We start from the raw sequence: 19,276 nt of genomic DNA, 5'->3' as shown, positions 1-19,276 counted from the left end.
CGCGGACTCACGTTGTTTTACGCGACGGTGCCCTCTGCTCAGCGTCTTCCCGATCGCCCGCGACATCGTATGAAGCAGAGTTTGTAACTGTTTGCGTCCTGTTTCTTGTGCTTTTTTACTGAGGGCAATCATATGAATCATTGATATCCATTGCAACACCCAGGAGAGTAAAAAATAATTTTACAAAATAGGGGAATGCTGCGATCGGCGGACTTTGACCTACGCACGCACGCACACAGTAGCCGGCAGTCACGAGACTCTAATGAGCTCTGCATTAATCAGCGTCTCCATAGCACACATGGGAAAGGCAGCGCTGTGCTACATAGCACTTTAACCATGTCATCGCAGGTTCGAATCCGGCCTGAAGCACCGTCCGGCAGTTTCCGCGGACTCACGTTGTTTTACGCGACGGTGCCCTCTGCTCAGCGTCTTCCCGATCGCCCGCGACATCTTATGAAGCAGAGAACCTGAGTGTTTGTAACTGTTTGCGTCCTGTTTCTTGTGTTTTTTTACTGAGGGCAATCATATGAATCATTGATATCCATTGCAACACCCAGGAGAGTAAAAAATAATTTTACAAAATAGGGGAATGCCGCGATCAGCGGACTTTGACCTACGCACGCACGCAGTAGCCGGCAGTCACGAGACTCTAATCAAGTATAATGAGCACTGCATTAATCAGCGTCTCCGTAGCACACATGGGAAAGGCAGCGCTGTGCTACATAGCACTTTAAGAATGGCATCGCCGGTTCGAATCCGGCCTGAAGCACCGTCCGGCAGTTTCCGCGGACTCACGTTGTTTTACGCGACGGTGCCCTCTGCTCAGCGTCTTCCCGATCACCCGCGACATCTTATGAAGCAGAGAACCTGAGTGTTTGTAACTGTTTGCGTCCTGTTTCTTGTGTTTTTTTACTGAGGGCAATCATATGAATCATTGATATCCATTGCAACACCCAGAGGAGTAAAAAATAATTTTACAAAATAGGGGAATGCCGCGATCAGCGGACTTTGACCTACGCACGCACGCACGCAGTAGCCGGCAGTCACGAGACTCTAATCATGTATAATGAGCACTGCATTAATCAGCGTCTCCGTAGCACACATGGGAAAGGCAGCGCTGTGCTACATAGCACTTTAAGAATGGCATCGCTGGTTCGAATCCGGCCTGATGCACCGTCCGGCAGTTTCCGTGCACTCACGTTGTTTTACGCGACGGTGCCCTCTGCTCAGCGTCTTCCCGATCGCCCGTGACATCTTATGAAGCAGAGAACCTGAGTGTTTGTAACTGTTTGCGTCCTGTTTCTTGTGCTTTTTTACTGAGGGCAATCATATGAATCATTGATTTCCATTGCAACACCCAGAGGAGTAAAAAATAATTTTACAAAATAGGGGAATGCTGCGATCGGCGGACTTTGACCTATGCACGCACGCACGCAGTAGCCGGCAGTCACGAGACTCTAATCATGTATAATGAGCACTGCATTAATCAGCGTCTCCGTAGCACACATGGGAAAGGCAGCGCTGTGCTACATAGCACTTTAAGAATGTCATCGCAGGTTCGAATAAGGCCTGAAGCACCGTCTGGCCGTTTCCGCGGTCTCACGTTGTTTTACGCGATGGTGCCCTCTGCTCAGCGTCTTCCCGATCGCCCGCGACATCTTATGAAGCAGAGTTTGTAACAGTTTGCTATGTAAACATCCCACAACTCCTTCGATATTTTACAATAATATCCAAATGGTCGTTACTTGACATCAGAAGCAATCGCTACCTGTAATTGCCTATGCGAGGAGTCGGCAGCAGTAGGCCTATGCAGCATTCATATCAGTCGAGCGGTAAAAAAGTTCAGCGAATTTAGCTGCTGTTGGACTTTACATTTCTGACATGGGATGCTGCCAATTCGCGGGGTATCAGACATGGAAATATGTAAAATGCGAGACATTCGCGCAAATAATGATGTGCTGTTAACATTCACAAAACAGCGATTTTTGAAAACTTCCTCGTGAAGAACAGGACCTTCAAGATATGGTCACAAGATTGAATGCAACATAAAACAATTACCATTTTAATTTTATAATCCTTATTAATGCCAACATTTCATGTCAATTAATCTCTCGGTGTGCTTATTTTTCCGGTGTGAGCGTTGTATGTTGGGTATTTCTCTTACCCCTCGGTTTCAAGTAAGCTCCCGATCTTACTTGGTTTTAAGGGGTATCTACCCCTTGCCCTTATCCCTACCCCTCGATCGAAATGAGAATTGAGATAGCCCTTCGTCTCACGTGCACGCGCAAAACTAAGGGGAAGGGGTAGGGGTAAAATAGAGAATTGAGATTGGCCCAAAGTCTGGGTACCTGATGCTTTCCCCTGCCAATGGCAACCTGATGAGTGAAGCCATTTCCGCTCTTTGTATAGAAATGTGGCCTTAAATGTCTTTGTATTTGCCTTTAGGCTGGTAAGGCACAAAGACCTTGACCAAACAGCCAATTATGAGATAAGAGACCCTTGTCCAATCTTAATAAAACTACAAGCTGACCTTATGCTGATCCACCACTCAAGGGGACAGTGAGTCAACACATTTTACATTTACATTTACTGTATTCATTTTAGTCAAAGCGCTACAGTTACAGTAGTGGGGGTGTGAGATAAACATGGCCTGCTCCAGGAATAAGCACAACCTGATTTTTCTTCTGTTGAACATTGCAGCTCCTGTTCTGCTGGTCTCCCAGGTGGCCTTGGAGTAATAGCAGTAGCTAGTCGACCTGTCTTGACCATTGATATGACTTTTCTATATATCTTGACACTGCCTGGATAAAGGCTTTAGAAAAGGCCAGAGAATGAAAGCAGGGGGCATCTGGAGGGATCACTCATGGACAGTGATGGTTTAGTGGTTTAAGAAACTCCCTTGGATAAAAGTGTCAGCTAAATGAATCAGTCATGTTGTACTTTACGAAATTCTACACTGATTTGACTCTAGGATGGCCTTTCGCCACTTACTAATTCTGTCATACTGAGACCACAATCAAAACAAACCGCAACTGCATACTCACCCCAGGGGACCTGGCCCCTTTAGTTCAGCATACTTAAAAGATTGGTTGAAAATGTTCTGTGGCTTTGTGGTTTAGATGCATAATTCAGTACCCTTTTCAGGTCATTTTTGTAATCCAAAGGCAAGCACAAAGCTTTCGCAGAAATCAAATAATCTCTGCCACACTATCATCTTCAAGAGGCCTTACAAGGGGAACAGCAAAGGGTTGAAGTCAGAAACATTACATGTGGACGCTGATGATCAAACAGATGGTCAGGTGGCACCCACGTTTTCCACTCCACCCACCGGATGAGCTGGCTGTAAACTATGAGGACACCATGCTCTGCTGTCTGTGGAAAGGCCAGCCATTCTAAAGCCATTCTCAGTTAAACTGCTGAATTTCTCTGTTCAAAGAAAAAGGCACATTACTCAAATTAATGTATTGGATTTGACTTTTGCATTGTCTTGCATACGTATTAGAGGCTTTGGCTTTGGTAATATTTATATTTCCATAAAACTGATGGTGTAATTGTAAATGACCTCCTAAAAGCACGTAGCTTAGAGCAAATCAGTTGTTGTTGAAGAATTCATACATTTCCCTCTAGCAAACATCATATGACTAATCAGCCATACTTTGCTAAACACATGCTGTTTCAGTTCATTAAAGGTGCCATGTGTAATGTCCGCCAAAAAATCAATTCATACTCCACATTCCATAAAAGATGGGGGCAGTATACCTCCAGAAAGTGAGCTGGTCTACCCTACGGTAACAACCGAGACATGTGTATTGCAGTTTGGCTGGTGGTTATGTTGCCCGCATACCGCCTCCCATGGCCGAAACTGGCATTATGACACCTGTCGGGCTGTGGCTAGTAATTTAGCATGCTAATTCAGGTTGATATCCCTGCAGCGCTATACCTTGTCATTTTTTAAATGACATTATCGCCCTAATTTCTTCTCATTCTTTTGATGTGTGTAGCTCATTTCTTGGATATTTTTACCTCAAGTCTTACACATGGCACCTTTAAGTTCTGTTTTCAGGCCTTTATTTATATTTCTCTGACCATAAAAAATAAATACACCAAAAAAGTGAACAAAAAAAGTAAACTATGTAATGGTGAGGGCAGGATTCTGGGAGCCAATCAGATTGTGGGATTCCCACAGCCAATCAGATTGCAGGATTCTGGGAGCCAATCATAGTCTGTATACCAAAAAGAGGGTAGCACAGAGATTCACTTAGTGCACACATGTATTTTTAAATCACATATATATTTTTAAATCACAGTGATGACAGTGTGACATCTAACACCTTAAATAAACATAGAAATTGTTTAGTATTTTGTATTCAATTATTATACTATAGGCCTTATATACTATAGAAATCCTATAAGCGTAGTATGACTTTAGCCTAGTTATTTTTCGTAAGAGACTGTTACTCGTGGTAACGCTTATGTTGGAGTGCGCAGACAGATGCTTTATGACCGAGGTCCAAGTTTGGCTAGAGGAGGGAATATGACATAGCCAGTTGCCTTTTGGTGTGCCACCCAAGATTTGCAATGGCCTCAACTGGCCACCCTGTTGCAGTTTTTTTTAATTGCTAAAACACAATTTCTGAAACCTTGCTCCATTTGCTTAAAACATTAAACACAAAACCTCATCTTCAAGCACTATTTACAAAACCTCTGACTCCTCTTGCAAAATCAACTTGCGCCTAAAAACAGTTTTACCTGTGCTCAAAATGAGGGATGCACCGATCCGACTGTTTCAGTCTCGAACAAACATGTTTGATATTGTCGTAACGGCAAAACTAGAAAAGGACTGACTCCGACTGACTTAAAACTGCTAAGATTGGCACCTTACACTTCACGATCTAGTTGACGGGAGCGCGCCGCGATTCCAGTACAACTCCCATGATTTCTGTCCGACTTTGGAAATTTAGTCGCCGACTGTGAAAACAGGCCAAAATCGTACAATGTAAGGCCGCCATAAGAGATGAAAATCAGGATCTCACAAAACAGGACGTTCCTCGGTTTGGCAACAGTCAGAGAGCAAAGATGACCCACGCACAGCAAGAGACAATCTGACAATGAGTCACAAGTAGAGCAGGGTATAAATAGCTGTTACGGCCCTAGTGTGTTTTGGCCGTCTGTCTCTGTGTTTTGCCTTTGCCCTTGTTTAGGTCCCACCTACTGCTGATTGCCGGAAAGGGAGTTCCTAATTGGGGTTGATTGGACAGCCCTTAAAAGACCCAAGATGGCATTAGTTCAGTGCCTTTGAGCCCGCCAGCATCCACGGTTGTGTGAGCCGTGGATGGCTGTGTGTATTATGGTTTATGTTGTGTATTGTCCTGAGCTGTTGTCATGCTGTGTGATCTTGACCAGCTCATTTTTAGATTACTACAGTGGTAGTGTGCCGAGTGCGGCAATTACTCCCAGTGGGGAGAGTGGCTACGATGTAGCAAAATACTGGCCAAGTGTGGCCAGGGTGTGCCGGGTTCGGCAAGACTACTCCCAGTGGGGAGGTTAGTATTTGTATGTTTATGTGTTTGTTTGTTACTATTTGGTTTAGGCCTAGCCGTCTTCATACTTTAGTGTGATTGTCTGTTTGAACTTTTATTTTGATTTATCAATAAACCGATCATCTCAATCATTTACTTCCTTGTTTTTTTTTTTTTACTGTTCTCCTTTATTTAAGTTAACTAGTTACGCAGCCATATGCCCCTAGGCATTTTAACATCCAGGCGTTGGGTAAAACGAGCAAATAAGTAACAGGTGAGGACCAAAAAATGGCGGGAAAGAGAACAAAGGCAGGAAGTAGGGGTGTGGCCAAAAGCACATGGAATACCAAAACAAAAGCAGACATTAAAGGAGACATATTATACCTCTTTTTAAACAAGTTAGAATAGGTCTATGGGCCATACAAAACATGTTCATAAAGTTTTTTGCACAAATTCAATCTCACATAAAGAGATCTCTGCAGCCTAATTCTTGCCAGCTTCAGTCCCTTTCAGAATGAGCCGTTTTAGGGCTCCGTCACTTTTATGCAAATAAGCTATTGCTGGCCACGCCCCACCTGTCAGATGTTTACCCTGCTCGTTTTCTTCACGTGAAAACCTCCACTGCTCGAGTGAAAATGACGGATTACAGAGGCGCACTCCAGCCCAACATGTTCGACCCAGAGTCTGACCCAGATCAAGATGAAGAGGAGCCACCTGCAGAAACACCTCCACGAATGCTGCAAGCAGTTGCTGAATGGTTTGTTAACTTTTTAAATCAATGTATTTATCCTCCATCTGTGCTACGTGTCATGTTAGGCTTGGCTATTAGCCTTGACCCTTTTCAGCCTGTTACGAAGTAAACATAATGTAATTTTTAGTGACATAAAGCCAGTCTTTTTACAATATTTAACATTTGCTTGCATTTAAAAACTTCACTAGATTCACAGCACTTGATTAGCTTATATTATTAATTATGTAGGTGTGCATGTGGAAATTGTGGGGTAATGCCAACTGAGGCAGAGTATATGCTGCCAGGAGATTCCACAGGTAACATTTCTAAGCTACAGAAAGGCCTGTAGATATGTCACCGTGTTACTAACTTATTATGACCGCCGCGCAGCGAAGCGGCGGTCATATAGGTTTAGTCAGATTTTTTTTTTTTTTCTTTTTCGCATGTCCAAATTTCTGTCAATGATTCCCGGGACACTGAAAGACCGGGGTAGACGAAACTTGGTGGGCATGTAACCCCATATGGATAGCATGGAACCATCGTTTTTCGTTTTGATCTGTAGCCCCCCCGCTGGACTGCACCCCCCGAAAGGAGGGTAGGGCAGACACAGTTTTCTGTGAATATCTCGAGAACCGTAAGGTTTAGGAGGACCATTTTTTTTTTGTATGTTGATCGATCTCAAGGGGCCATGTCAACCCATCCCATAACCACTCATTTCATGTATAGCGCCACCTAGTTAAACACAAAAAAGTAAAAATGAGGTGTTGTAATCGCAGGTATCTGTGACCTAACATAGTCAAAACTGCACGAAATTGGAAGTGTAGGATCATTATGACACCCTCTGAATGCACGCCAAGTTTCGTGGAATTCCGTTCATGGGGGGGCCACACAATAAATTAATTTATGTTACTATACACCAACTGGCCTGTAGGTGGCCGGAGACAGTTTTCTGTGAATATCTCGAGAACCGTAGGGCCTAGGAGGTCCACCTTTTTTTTGTATGTTGATCTCAAGGGGCCATGTCAACCCATCCCATTACCACTTATTTCATGTATAGCGCCACCTAGACCAATTAGGTGTTTTCATCACAATATCTCTGGCTGACATTGTCAAAACTGCACGAAATTGAAAGTGTAGGATCATTATGACACCCTCCGAATGCATGCCAAGTTTTGTGTACTTTCGTTCATGGGGGGCCTTACAATAAAACAATTTATGTGTACATTTAGTGACGTACACCAACAAGGATTCCCGGGACACTGAAAGACCGGGGTACACAAAACTTGGTGGGCATGTACCCCCACATGGATAGCATGGAACTGTCATTTTTCGTTTTGATCTGTAGCCCCCCCGCTGGACTGGACCCCCCGAAAGGAGGGTAGGCCAGACACAGTTCTCTGTGAATATCTTGAGAACTGTAGGGCCTAGGATGACCATTTTTTCTGTATATTTGCCTCCAGGGGTCATGTTAACCCAGTTCATGTGCACACATGTGCACAAACAGATACACACACACACATTCACAGTAATCATACGTATGACCAGGGCCGGCCCGAGGCATAAGCGAACTAAGCGGCTGCTTGGGGCCTCCTGGCCACCAGGGGGCCCCCAATCGAGTTTCTTTTTTTTTTTTTTTACATAATAAATAACGTAAACAAGTGACATCAATGAATGAATAAATGAAACAATTATCATTCAAATCAAGAAAATTATGATTTCATGATCAATATGCCTGCCTACTGCTACTGTGTCTGCCAGCCTTTGAGTCACGCGCATAAAGTGCTAGACACCTCAGGTGCATATACAATTCGTGCAGACACTGCATCAAGTTCAACAATCGGAAGAGACGGTAATGTTAAGACAAGTCACAAAAAAGGACGTATCTCTCTGGTGCCGAAAACAGAACGAAGAAAATGACAGAGGAGGAGAAAAACGAGCAAGATACAGGTATGTTTTGCATGATTATTTACAGTATGTTTTGTGCTTGAGGTAGCTAGCTAGCTGTCATGATCTAATATAAGCCATCACCAGAGCTAAATCTCCGCCATCAACAGAGAAATGTCTCCCATTAATATATATTTATCTAGATGTATTTCAGATGTCAAGGATATTGGGATTGTTTTGGATGTTCAATCAAGCATGTACCCTTGCTCTAGGTGGGCTTATTATGTCGTAAATTAAAGTTAGCTAGCTGACTGAAGTGGACATTAGCACTACAGTAGCTACATGAAAACGTAGCTGAAGGCAAATTTACCACAGAGGGATTGTTTCTGATTTCGTACCTGAAAGTGTTGATAGTTTATTACTGCTCTATAATATGTGACATAGTGGTAAGTCTGATACCAACAACAGACTAAGCCCAGGCTCCCAGTCACAACCCAACCCACTGACTAACGCGACTCTGGGCATCGGTAACGTTCCAGCTTCATAGGCAAAGATGGAACAGCAGTGCGCTCTGCTCTAAGATCTTTGGAGAGAGATGGTAGTGTTTGAGAAAATATACCATGTTGGGTGGGGAGACTTCTGTGATGAAAATAAACTTACATTTGATTAAGATAGTGGCAAGTGATGTAGCGGTGCTACCCTAATATTTAGGCTGCAGTAGATCACCATGTTAAGCGTTCACCATACTGCAATTAAGTATACTCTTTTGATTATGCCTCATTTGCCAATAGAATATGAATTGTTACATGTGGAATTGCTTGTTATTTGAGTGAAGTAATGATAGCAAAATAAACTCATTCTGCTCGATCAACTAGCACTTATGCAATATTTTTTTTTTTTCAGAGACACTGTTGAAGTCCTTTGGAGCACATCTCTACCTCTACCTAACTCTACCTACCAGAAGGTGAGGTTTTCTTGATGGCAAATGGTTACATAGCCTGTTAATATGACACGACACATTTAACATCGTTTTTTTATTTTTTTATTTATGTATTTATTTAATCATTGCAGGTTCGTCCACTGCAGAGTTGCAGATGCCTAAAAACCAGGAACGAAGTAGGAATAATTATCTATTTTTTGGGACATTTTATTTTTGATTATTAATGTTTGTCTATTTTGTTTTTATTTTGTAGTTGAAAATTGCTCATTTAATGCACATTTGCGGATTTGTTCAGCAAATCTGTTGAAAAACAAGTCATTAAACTGATGTACTTGTTTACAACAAATACAAATGCTGTTGTATTTTGTTATTTGTCAATTCAACTTCAGTAAACCACCCTTAGTGCTTCACTTTGAATATGAATGTTTCAAATAAATCTGTGATTTTAGTACCCTCTAAGATTAAAAGGTGACAGGGTTGGTGTAAATAACAACTATATTAATACATTGGTTTACCAAGCACATGGGGCCAGAAGTCTAGATTGGAGCCCCAAAACATTTTTGGCATGTGAGCAAGGATGGATTACTGAATGAGCCTACCGAGCCCAAGAGGTCAAGGGACCCTGAACCCCAAGTAGTTGTGTGAATTCACTACCAATAAGTCAAAAAGCAAAAGGCTATGAATCTGAACAAATTTAGGTACTGCCCTTCTCCAGCTGACCATCCCAAAAATGCACCAGAATACAGGAAATCACATCTAACCCCCCCCCCCCACACACACACACACACACCCACCCGTTTGTACCCACATTTGCACAAACAGGGTAGGGGGAGAGGGTCCTTATGCATCTGTGTCCAGGGGGACAGTAGTTCATAATCAGTCGCTGTATTAATACATAACCTCACTGTATTAATTTATAATATGACATTATAGTGTGAAGTTGTTAATTATCGCCAAGCACAGGTGACTGCGTTGTGGGAGGGGGCCCCCAAATCAAATTCTGCTTAGGGCCCCCAAAAGGCTTGGGCCGGCACTGCGTATGACACATACTCACACAGTAGACATATGTACGCTTCCATGCACAGGCACATACGCAGGCACGCACACACACACACACACACACACACCCACACACATAACATAAACATAACACAAACAATCAAGAATTTCTCATAATTATGAACAGGCAAGATGGAGGTGGGGTTGTATAAAATGAATTTTACATGTGAAATCTATGAACTAATCATGTTTTGGTACTTGTTGTCTAGCAGATACCAGTGAGAATTGAGTGTGGATAATGCAATTTAGTGAGACAGTTAGAATCATATAGGCCTTTCAGCGTGATTTCTTTTTGTGGAAAAAATGTGCTGGACTGGGCGGCGGTCATATTTTGTACCGCTCTGCGGTACATCTAGTTTACAAATGAGCTAGCGAGTATGCCATATTACTCACTCATTTACGAATAATGCTAGCGACTGTGCTAGCATAGCACTCACCTTACCTTACCATTATAGATCACACAACGTCTGCAGCAGCTGGAGGAGATCCCTCAATGCATAATTGATCATCCATGTTTATACCCGGTGTGCCTGAATGTTTATTCTCTTCAGAACGCACTGAACATCTACAGACCTGACCATGGGGCCTTACGGCTCCGGGGAATAGAGCAGTACGTGTTATTTATTAGGCTACTTATTAGTTTTTCCAAGTGTTCATGAGAAGTGATAGGCTACCGTTTTTATCAGCAAAAGCAGATGTTAGTCTATGTTCATAGGTCACTAATGGCCTTACACACCAACACATGCCCCAATTGTTGTTGTCTTTCTTTTTATGTATGGCTATTGTCTGCAAATTCAGCAGGTATCAAACATACACACATAAGACATTACAAAATATATTTATTACAGAAAACAGAAATAAAACATAATATTTCCTTGAAATATGACAATTGCACTTTGCATTTTTGACAGAACTGACAGATTATGTAACCTGCTAACTAATGCAATGTTTTTTTTTAGTCGTTACAGGTATCTTGCCTACAGGAGCTTTGTCAGTTGGTGTTGGGGTTTCCTTGGACGCAGAATAAGGGTCGTCAATCCGTCATGTGTGGTCCTGCGTGTTCGTCGGGAGTTTCCTGACAGCCAAGGACAATACGTGGGCTTCAAACTGCCTCCCCTGGATTGAAGCGAGAAACGTAGTTGGCGATCACCTCCTCCTTCTCTGGGTGCTCAAACTCTGAGGACAGGTCCGGAGGAATGCTTATTTTCAGGAGTTCCTCCCTGTATGCTTCTGGGTCCATAAAGACCTCGCCCATGATGAAGCCCATCAAGTGTTCCACATACCCTGTGCAATATTTCACAAACACTTCTGTAACTATGTACATAGTTTGTAGTATTTCATTGTACATTTATTTATTGTTTTGTTCATTGTAAAGCCACTATAGTGCAATAGCATACATAATGAACAGATCTTTTATTGTTGATAAATAAAAGATTATGTAACTTACGGAATGTTGTCTCAGTTTTGATGGGTTTCACCCTGCACTCTCCCTTCCTGTACTTTGGGAAATGCATCCTGTAGAGAGGGTCCCCAGAGGATGAGGTGGCCTGGTCTCGTGCAGCATTCTCATTGTAATGCAGAGCAGCCAGGTAGAGTCTTGCGCAGTAAAGAGAAAACCAAACATGAAAATAATGGCATGCACATAATATGTATCATTACCATCTGTGCAATCGAAGTTCCCGTTACCTGCAAAGCATCCCAAGGAAAGGAAACACCACATTTTTTGGAGCAAATTGCAAGATCACACTGTGAAATGACTCTAATGATGAGGTCTGGTGGTGGGGGCTAAGCTTAGCAATGTCCTTGAGGACTCTTTTGGCACTCAGCACCTTCTCCAGCTGGTAGAACGCTGGAGTTCCTACAACAGACAAAAAACATTGTTGTTCTATCACAAAACCATGATATGCCAACAGTTGCAATGGGCTAATATAACCAAATTAGTTGAATCCATATGACTGACTTCCAATACACTAGTTCTGATTGTCAACTATAAAGGACTTGTACAATGTGTTTGAAGGAACACTTGTAGGTGCATTGCCCTAAAGACCTAATAGTAAACAGAGATTGGAAAGAAAAGGGTTGTTGAAAACAAATGTAATTGCACCTAAAGCTGGCACTACCTCTGTATTATTTATCATTTCATGCTTTATTCAACAACTATGACCAAATTCACTTACCCTTTGAATTTTAAAGAATGAGGCTCCACTCACATAGACTGCCACAGAGAGCTGAACATTGCCAGCTGGTGTGTTGTTGAGTAGAGGTTGGCTGTCCCAGGTTCGGCGGTACTCACAATGGGGGCACTGCTGCACCACGGAGATGAATGTCCCGAGCCGTCTCGTTTGAATGGTGCACGGATGCTTGCACACAGGACACACCTTGAACAGCTCCATGATGCAGGTCTCGTAAACTATATATTTACTCACTTCATGGATTGGAGTAGATGGCATATCTCTGTAAATGAATAAATAAAGAAATAAAACGCAACAAGTGATGGTACATAATTGGGTACAAACAAATGACAATAAGTTACTGAGGTAACAGCTAGAGGCTTAACCTTATCAGAAACATTTGTGAGAGATCATACTTTGTACCTTCACTTCTGAAGTGAGGCTGAAGAGTCCGCAGAGAGAGCTGTGTACCAACAGTACGTTTCAGAATCTCTGGGTGATCTGTTTGACAACCAATTTCTCTTGTTGCCGGAAACTGTGAAGTGCAAGCCTGTAGGAGGAAAGAGAAGAGGGATGAGAGCAGAGATGAGTAACATTTTAATACATTGCATGGGTACAGTACAACAATTTATGCTCAAATTCTGACAAAAAGCTTGCATTCAGCAGCTACAAAGCCTAAAGACTGATAAAACGTATAGCTTCTTGAGGTCTTGAATTTCATCTTATCAGAGCATACACTCATCAGTCATATTGTTTCACCATGAGTACCAATTGACCGATCCCAAGCCCCTCCTCCCATTGTCAGTCCCATAGTTACTGTTGCTAAGTCAGACAAGTTTGCAGGAAAGTGTGCGAGAACGCATGTTCAACATGGGGACGCAGCACCCCCATTTAGCCTAGTGCAACAGTGTATGGATTTCTGGGCGTCAATATTGATTTATTCAAAAAACAGAGGTCAGAAAGGCCTTCAGTATGCAGAAGGACACATTCACAATGTCCGCTGTCATCAACGAGGTGGAACACCACAAATTGAGGACAAAAAAATCCGGTGTCGTGGATCCTAATGGGATGCATGTTAACTGGATAAACAATTAGCACGTTATCCCGAGCAGGTAGTTTACCTTATTTGCTGCAGATGTGACTCTGATTCAATAAACAGGTCTGTGCGAACATATGGTGTTGACGTGTCCATAACAAAATCTAACCATATTTCGAGGATTAGTAAGACGGGACCAAGTGCTGCAGATCCAAGTTCACGGAACTTGGGAGAGTGACTAGCCTGTTAAGCAGCTCATGTTGGGGAGGTGGAGAGAATTCCACACAGCAAAAGGACTCCGCGGCGGATGTATGACGGCATCCGGAACGGACCCGCGAAACGGACCCGTATCGGAGTCCAGATGCTCTCAGGAACGGATCCGCTACGAAGGCGGATCGCGGACCCGCCGTGGCTCCGCGCTGCATCCGCCCCGCATCCGCGATTAAAACCTTACCTCCGCGGCGGGTCCGTTTGGGACCCGTAAATTGATACATACACCCGCCGCGGACCCGCAACGGACTCATAAAGGCTCATCTGGCCCGGGTCCGTTTCGGACCCGTTTATCTCATTTTCAAAATTCCTTCTGTTTTTGCTGTAGGATTAAATAGGATAAACTATAGGATAAAAGTAAAACTATCACTAGGCCTAGCCTAGGCTACTACAGCAAGATAGGCCTACGATTAGCATCGCCTCGTATTTTTAACTTAACAATACTGTCAATAAACCTAACAGAAAAGGTTTAAGTCAAGACATCAATTTACTGTACAAACGTGATCACTACTCAATGGAAATATAAAATGGACATTTATGGAAAGTTACAGGTTATAAGCTATTCTGTTTTTGTTAAGTAGCCTACGTTGCCTAGGCTACTCTACATTCATTTTGAGGTCAAAACCTAATTTAGTGCTTTATCAGCCTAGGTCAGTGCAGACATGAAATATTTTATCTAATAGGCTACAACTTCAATGAAATGCTGCGCTATGCACATCTAAAATATCAGAAAATGAATAACTGGTGAATGACAAGAAGTTCAATAAAAAGATTGTTTAATGCTTATTTCTCCTACTAATCCATTTGTGTGGATGGAGGCGGAACATGTCTCCTCGTTGCCCGATCCACCGCCAGTTGAAACACCTAATTGCGTGCTTGGTGACCTCAGCGTCCGTGGCTGACCGTGTCACCATGTTTTTCCTCACAGCACCTGTAATCAAACAGACAGATATGTTTATGTTTATGGTATGTAGCATCCAAAGCCAAGTATGCTTACACAATACAATATATGAGATAGGTATTAACCCTTAGAACCCTAAGCTGTTTTTAGGGCATTTTCACTACCTTTATTCATAAGGATTTATTCTGGTCATTGTAAGTGCCACACACATATATTATATATTATTTTTTTCAGGAGAGTTTAGGCTATTCAGATCTGCCATCATTTCATGTATTAATACTAGCATTGATTTTATTTTGATTTTTAAAGAATTAAAATATAAAAAGTGTATTATAAAAATTCTTATATTTCGACATGTATCTCACCACAGCAAGCTCACAGCTCTACATGCATTTCATGTGTGTGCAGGGCAGACTGTCCTGAATCGGGCAATATAATTGCCATGTTGGAGGGATACTCTGGGGCTGAGCAATTTACAGAAATATTTGCTGTGTGATTTACGGAAATAAATGCCATTTTTTATTTAGTGATGAAAAATGACCTTTCTGCGCTCCATATCTGTGACACGAACTGATCTGACCTGACTTGACCCGAGGTTGCGTGTTAGCCTGCGTGCCTGTGTGTATGCAGTCATAATAATTCTCAACTCTTTACTGCATTGCCATGAACAAAGTAAAGGCAAAAAAGGTGTTTATTTGTTGAACAAATTGGGATGCAATGTGAGCCTTGAATTGGATGCCATGCAGGAATTTGCTAGGAATATGAACATGCTTTGCCATAGAGAAACACATGATAGCATTGGATTATAAACATGCTTTGCCACAAGAACAGACAAAAACGTGGGGTAAGTCCAGCTATATGAAGTTATTATTTTGCTGTCACTTCGTCTGTTTTATAACCCAGAAGGATGTACTTGGTATCAAATGATAGCTCTGAGTCTCCTCTTTCATCTGACATGCGTGGCATATCTATGCGATCACGGGTCCGCGAGTAATTCAAACGAGAGTAATGAGTGTGCAGCGTTGGTTTGTGTACATGACGTTATTATTTTGCAGTCACTTCGTCTGGTTTTATAAGCCAGAAGGATCGATAAACATGGTACCAATGGATAGCCATGTGCCCCCTCTTTCATCTGATATGCTTGCCATATCGATGCGATCACGGGTTCGCGAGTAATTCAAACTAGAGTAATGTGTGTGCAGGTGAACGCAGAGAAGTATAGACTGTAAATATGATGCAATTTGATTTAATTTCATTATTTTTTTTAATTTTCATACTTGATCGTACAGACAAGTGTGTAGTCTCGTTGGAAAGCCCCACTTCTGCTCTGTCGTGCAATAAAGGTTTCATCTCGCTGCGATGAACCATTCCGGAGCAATGTAACAGAGAAGAAAGGGTGTGTTTTTTGACGCACTTTGCGTCAATCGGGTTCTAAGGGTTAAGGAGATAATATTTAAAAAGAAACATGACTTACAAAGCTCCTCTGTTCGCTGCACGTTGAGGGCTGGTGTGGGGGTGGAGGGAGTTGAGGAGGGACTGCCATTCCTGGCCCATAGTGAGGTGGGCGGTGTGCGAGAGGGGGAAAAAATTTATTAAATGGTAGTCATCATTGATAATACACATGGGGCCTTTCTATTCACTAATATTTCAGAGATCAGTCCCTACCTTGAGTAACTCTCCGTATGTTAAATGCGGGTGCAGGTGCAGGGAGTTGAGGTGGTGAAGAGTGTTGCGGTCCTGCCCCATGGTGAGGTGCTAAGGGAGATAAATGGTTGTGATCTGTTAACCATGGTAGGCTGAGAGCTACAGGGCCAAACAATGGCAAACAAAAACAAATCTCTGGTCATACTGGACATGAATTTGTATGTTTCAACATTTTGGTATGCACTATCTATATCAACTCCATGAATGGATTAACATTGAAATCAATGTGTTTCAATACAATCTGATAATAATGAATTAACTTTTCAGGCAATATTGCATGAATGCAGATGTTTTAACTGACAAAATATTTGGCTGAGATTTTGAAAGTAATGTATGAAGTATGCAGAAAATCTGAGATGGTAATGCAGATGCAATCTGTTGATTTGAAATAGAGTGACTACTGCTGTGTTAATATAGATGGGGCCACTGTATTCAATTTTATTTCAGAGATCAGTCTTTACCTTAACAGTTTTCTCCAGGTTGAGGGGTAGTGACTCGGCTGCCTGGCACTCGGCAAGATGGTGGAGCTGGAGGAATAGATACAAGGAGAGGGGAATGTCTTTAGCACTAAGAATGTTAACCATATCTCTAATATTAATATAATGATTTAGTTATTTCAATGTTAAGAGATTATTACTTACTTTGCCAGTGCAATTGGCTTGGGCTTGAGGCTTCAACTGATATACCAGGCGAGTTGGAAGGTACCTCAGAGATGCAAAGTCACCATTTACTGGCTCTTCTTCACTCTCATCAGAGTCCCCGAAACGATGGCTGTTAAATAACCATATCATTATGGTTATTGCAATCCCAAAATTTCCAAATATACATATAGTACAAGCATCTCTGGTGTATTTTGGAATGCTACGGGAATGTGTTCACATTACATTTTAACAACCCAGAAAGTATCTTCATCAAGCGAACCCAACAGAGGCAATCATAACGTTAGATAAAAGTTGACGCTGCAGAACAAACAAAATAGAAGATGGGGACCAAGTTCCATACAGTTAAGTTACGTTAGCATAATAAATCACAAACAGACGCCAATACCCATTAGTTGTCTGAACCGACTTAAACAGTGATTAAAATGCCGAGGCTTTCATTACAAAGATGGCAGAAGGACACTAAAGTTACGTATGAGACCAAACTTGGCAAAATGCAAACGTTAATGCACAGCTAGCTAGAAGCTAGGGCTAAACCATTATCAGTGAGTCAACATGCTAAAGTTGTAGGTAGCTTTCATAGCAGACGAGTGCTTCACTGACTTCATTGACTGAAATACCAGTGCCAATGTATCAGCTTAATCAAGGATTGCATCGCAAACGTGATCTCAAACATATATATGTATAATAGACATTAGCAATAACTTATGCAATTGCGCTTAGCAGCATGCTAGCTATCGATAGCAGCTGTATGCCGCTAGCATAGTAGCACTATGGACTATGGACAACAGCAACACATTAACAGACAAGACCAGACTAACGTTAAATAACAATGTGTGTTTTTTAAATCACACTACCATAACATATTCTGCCGAAATTGCTAACCCATTTTAAATCAAATAGGCTACAGACTCATATGAGCATCACAGCTAACAATAACGTTAACTTAGCCTGTTGCTCAAAATTACAAACGTCTGCACTAATATCAAACAACGTCATTACAATCAATAAACATGATAAGTATAAAACCACAAAGGCCAATGTTTAGCTATTGTGAATGTCGCAATATATTAATAAATATCACTTACTCGAGAGGGTTCAGCGCAACTGTGTCCCAGCAAAGAAAATATCCACTAGTATGACTCTTCTCGGCTCTTGGTGTACAGTCATATTCAACCGTTACAGTACAGGCGCGTCCGCGCCCGCGGATCCGACATGGGTCCACTCAGGACCCGCTGTTTGACAGTAGAATTTACGGAGCCGCCTGGAGGCGGAGCTGATCCTCTGTGCGGCACCAAAACGAATGCGACAGTCACGCGGGTTTGGCGACTTGAAGGCGGATCCGCCTAGGAGTCTACTGCTGTGTGGGAAGCTTCTCTTCGGTAGGCCGAGAGTCTACTTATTATTTTGAATGGCTGCTTTAGAAGGAAGAGTTCAAATAAACATGATACAAGTGTATTGAAAAGAACCCACTCCGAGTTCAAACCCATACCACGCATGATAGGCTATCTGCATTTTGCAGACGTGGTTTGTCTTGCACTAGACTTCATCATTATGCTATAATTAATTTAAACGTGGGCAATGTAGTAGGCTAGGTCTAATATTGGCGATTTCGAGACTGCATAGCCTATAGCAAGGCATAGTTTTGAATCAGCACATGATTCGATCTTTAGAAGACATTGTCTATTTCTCGTTCAGCCATCAATAATGCATCGCAGTAGGCTAGGCTAGTATTGCGTTTGTTCGTAGGCTTGTTGTCGTTTCATCAGTGGAAACCAGATTTAGTTATGTTTTTGTGTGTAGTTATGAACACAAATAAAGGGAACATTTTCGTACACACTCAGATTTCTTTACTGAAAAGTAGCAGCCTATCCAAAGTTAGGCCTATGTGTGTTAACGTTTCACACGGTCAGGATATCGGATGTCACTTCTACAAGTATCTCAGGCTTATCTTTGAACCTTTTTGAGCTCTTTAGTTATTTAGTTTCTTAGGCTACTCACAAAAGAAGCATTATAGCCTTCGCATAACTGGCGTATTGTCATACAGAACGGACACTAGAAAATTCAAAATTGACCGAGGTTGACCGAGGTCCTCCGAAGTCCTCATTGTGACATAGTAAAAGGGGGCGGGGCTTGGGATCGGTCAATTGTGACAAACCCTTGTACATGAATTCTAGAGTACAGGAAATGCACGTTTATTTTGAGCTAAAAACTGAGCCTACAACTTCTTGCACTATGTCGGTAATATATCTCTCTTTATTTACAACAGCAAACATTAGCCTAGACTAAGAGCTTTTACTGGCCACCTTCATTGTAGATAACATGACCATATCTAGCTCATCATCAGTAAGGACAAAACGACTACAAATTGTGACAAACCCTGCATCTTAACTGAAATAGAGC

General features: G+C 42.1%; 2 long non-coding RNA genes across 4 annotated transcripts; both read right to left on the bottom strand.

Annotated features, from left to right (window-relative positions):
* Positions 1-10,954: 10,954 nt before the first annotated feature.
* Positions 10,955-11,992, bottom strand: LOC143116495 (uncharacterized). 2 transcript variants are annotated; one of them, XR_012985812.1, is made up of 3 exons: positions 11,962-11,992; positions 11,580-11,728; positions 10,955-11,416 (listed from the first exon to the last, which is right to left on the bottom strand). It is a non-coding gene; the product is annotated as an uncharacterized LOC143116495 (long non-coding RNA). The 2 variants fall into 2 exon arrangements; XR_012985808.1 differs by having other exon boundaries at positions 11,819-11,982.
* Positions 11,993-15,981: 3,989 nt separating this feature from the next.
* On the bottom strand, positions 15,982-18,214 carry LOC143116484 (uncharacterized). 2 transcript variants are annotated; one of them, XR_012985806.1, is made up of 5 exons: positions 17,962-18,214; positions 16,856-16,985; positions 16,676-16,741; positions 16,176-16,265; positions 15,982-16,055 (listed from the first exon to the last, which is right to left on the bottom strand). It is a non-coding gene; the product is annotated as an uncharacterized LOC143116484 (long non-coding RNA). The 2 variants fall into 2 exon arrangements; XR_012985804.1 differs by lacking the exon at positions 17,962-18,214 and adding an exon at positions 17,099-17,930.
* Positions 18,215-19,276: the final 1,062 nt, after the last annotated feature.

This window comes from Alosa pseudoharengus, unplaced genomic scaffold, assembly GCF_046254945.1.
Source record: "Alosa pseudoharengus isolate Yale_2024_CS ecotype anadromous, Long Island Sound unplaced genomic scaffold, YU_APseudo_1.1 YU_APseudo_1.1_scf_1, whole genome shotgun sequence".
In the NCBI taxonomy this organism is placed as follows: domain Eukaryota; kingdom Metazoa; phylum Chordata; class Actinopteri; order Clupeiformes; family Clupeidae; genus Alosa; species Alosa pseudoharengus.
This window is presented reverse-complemented; position numbering and strand designations above follow the sequence as displayed.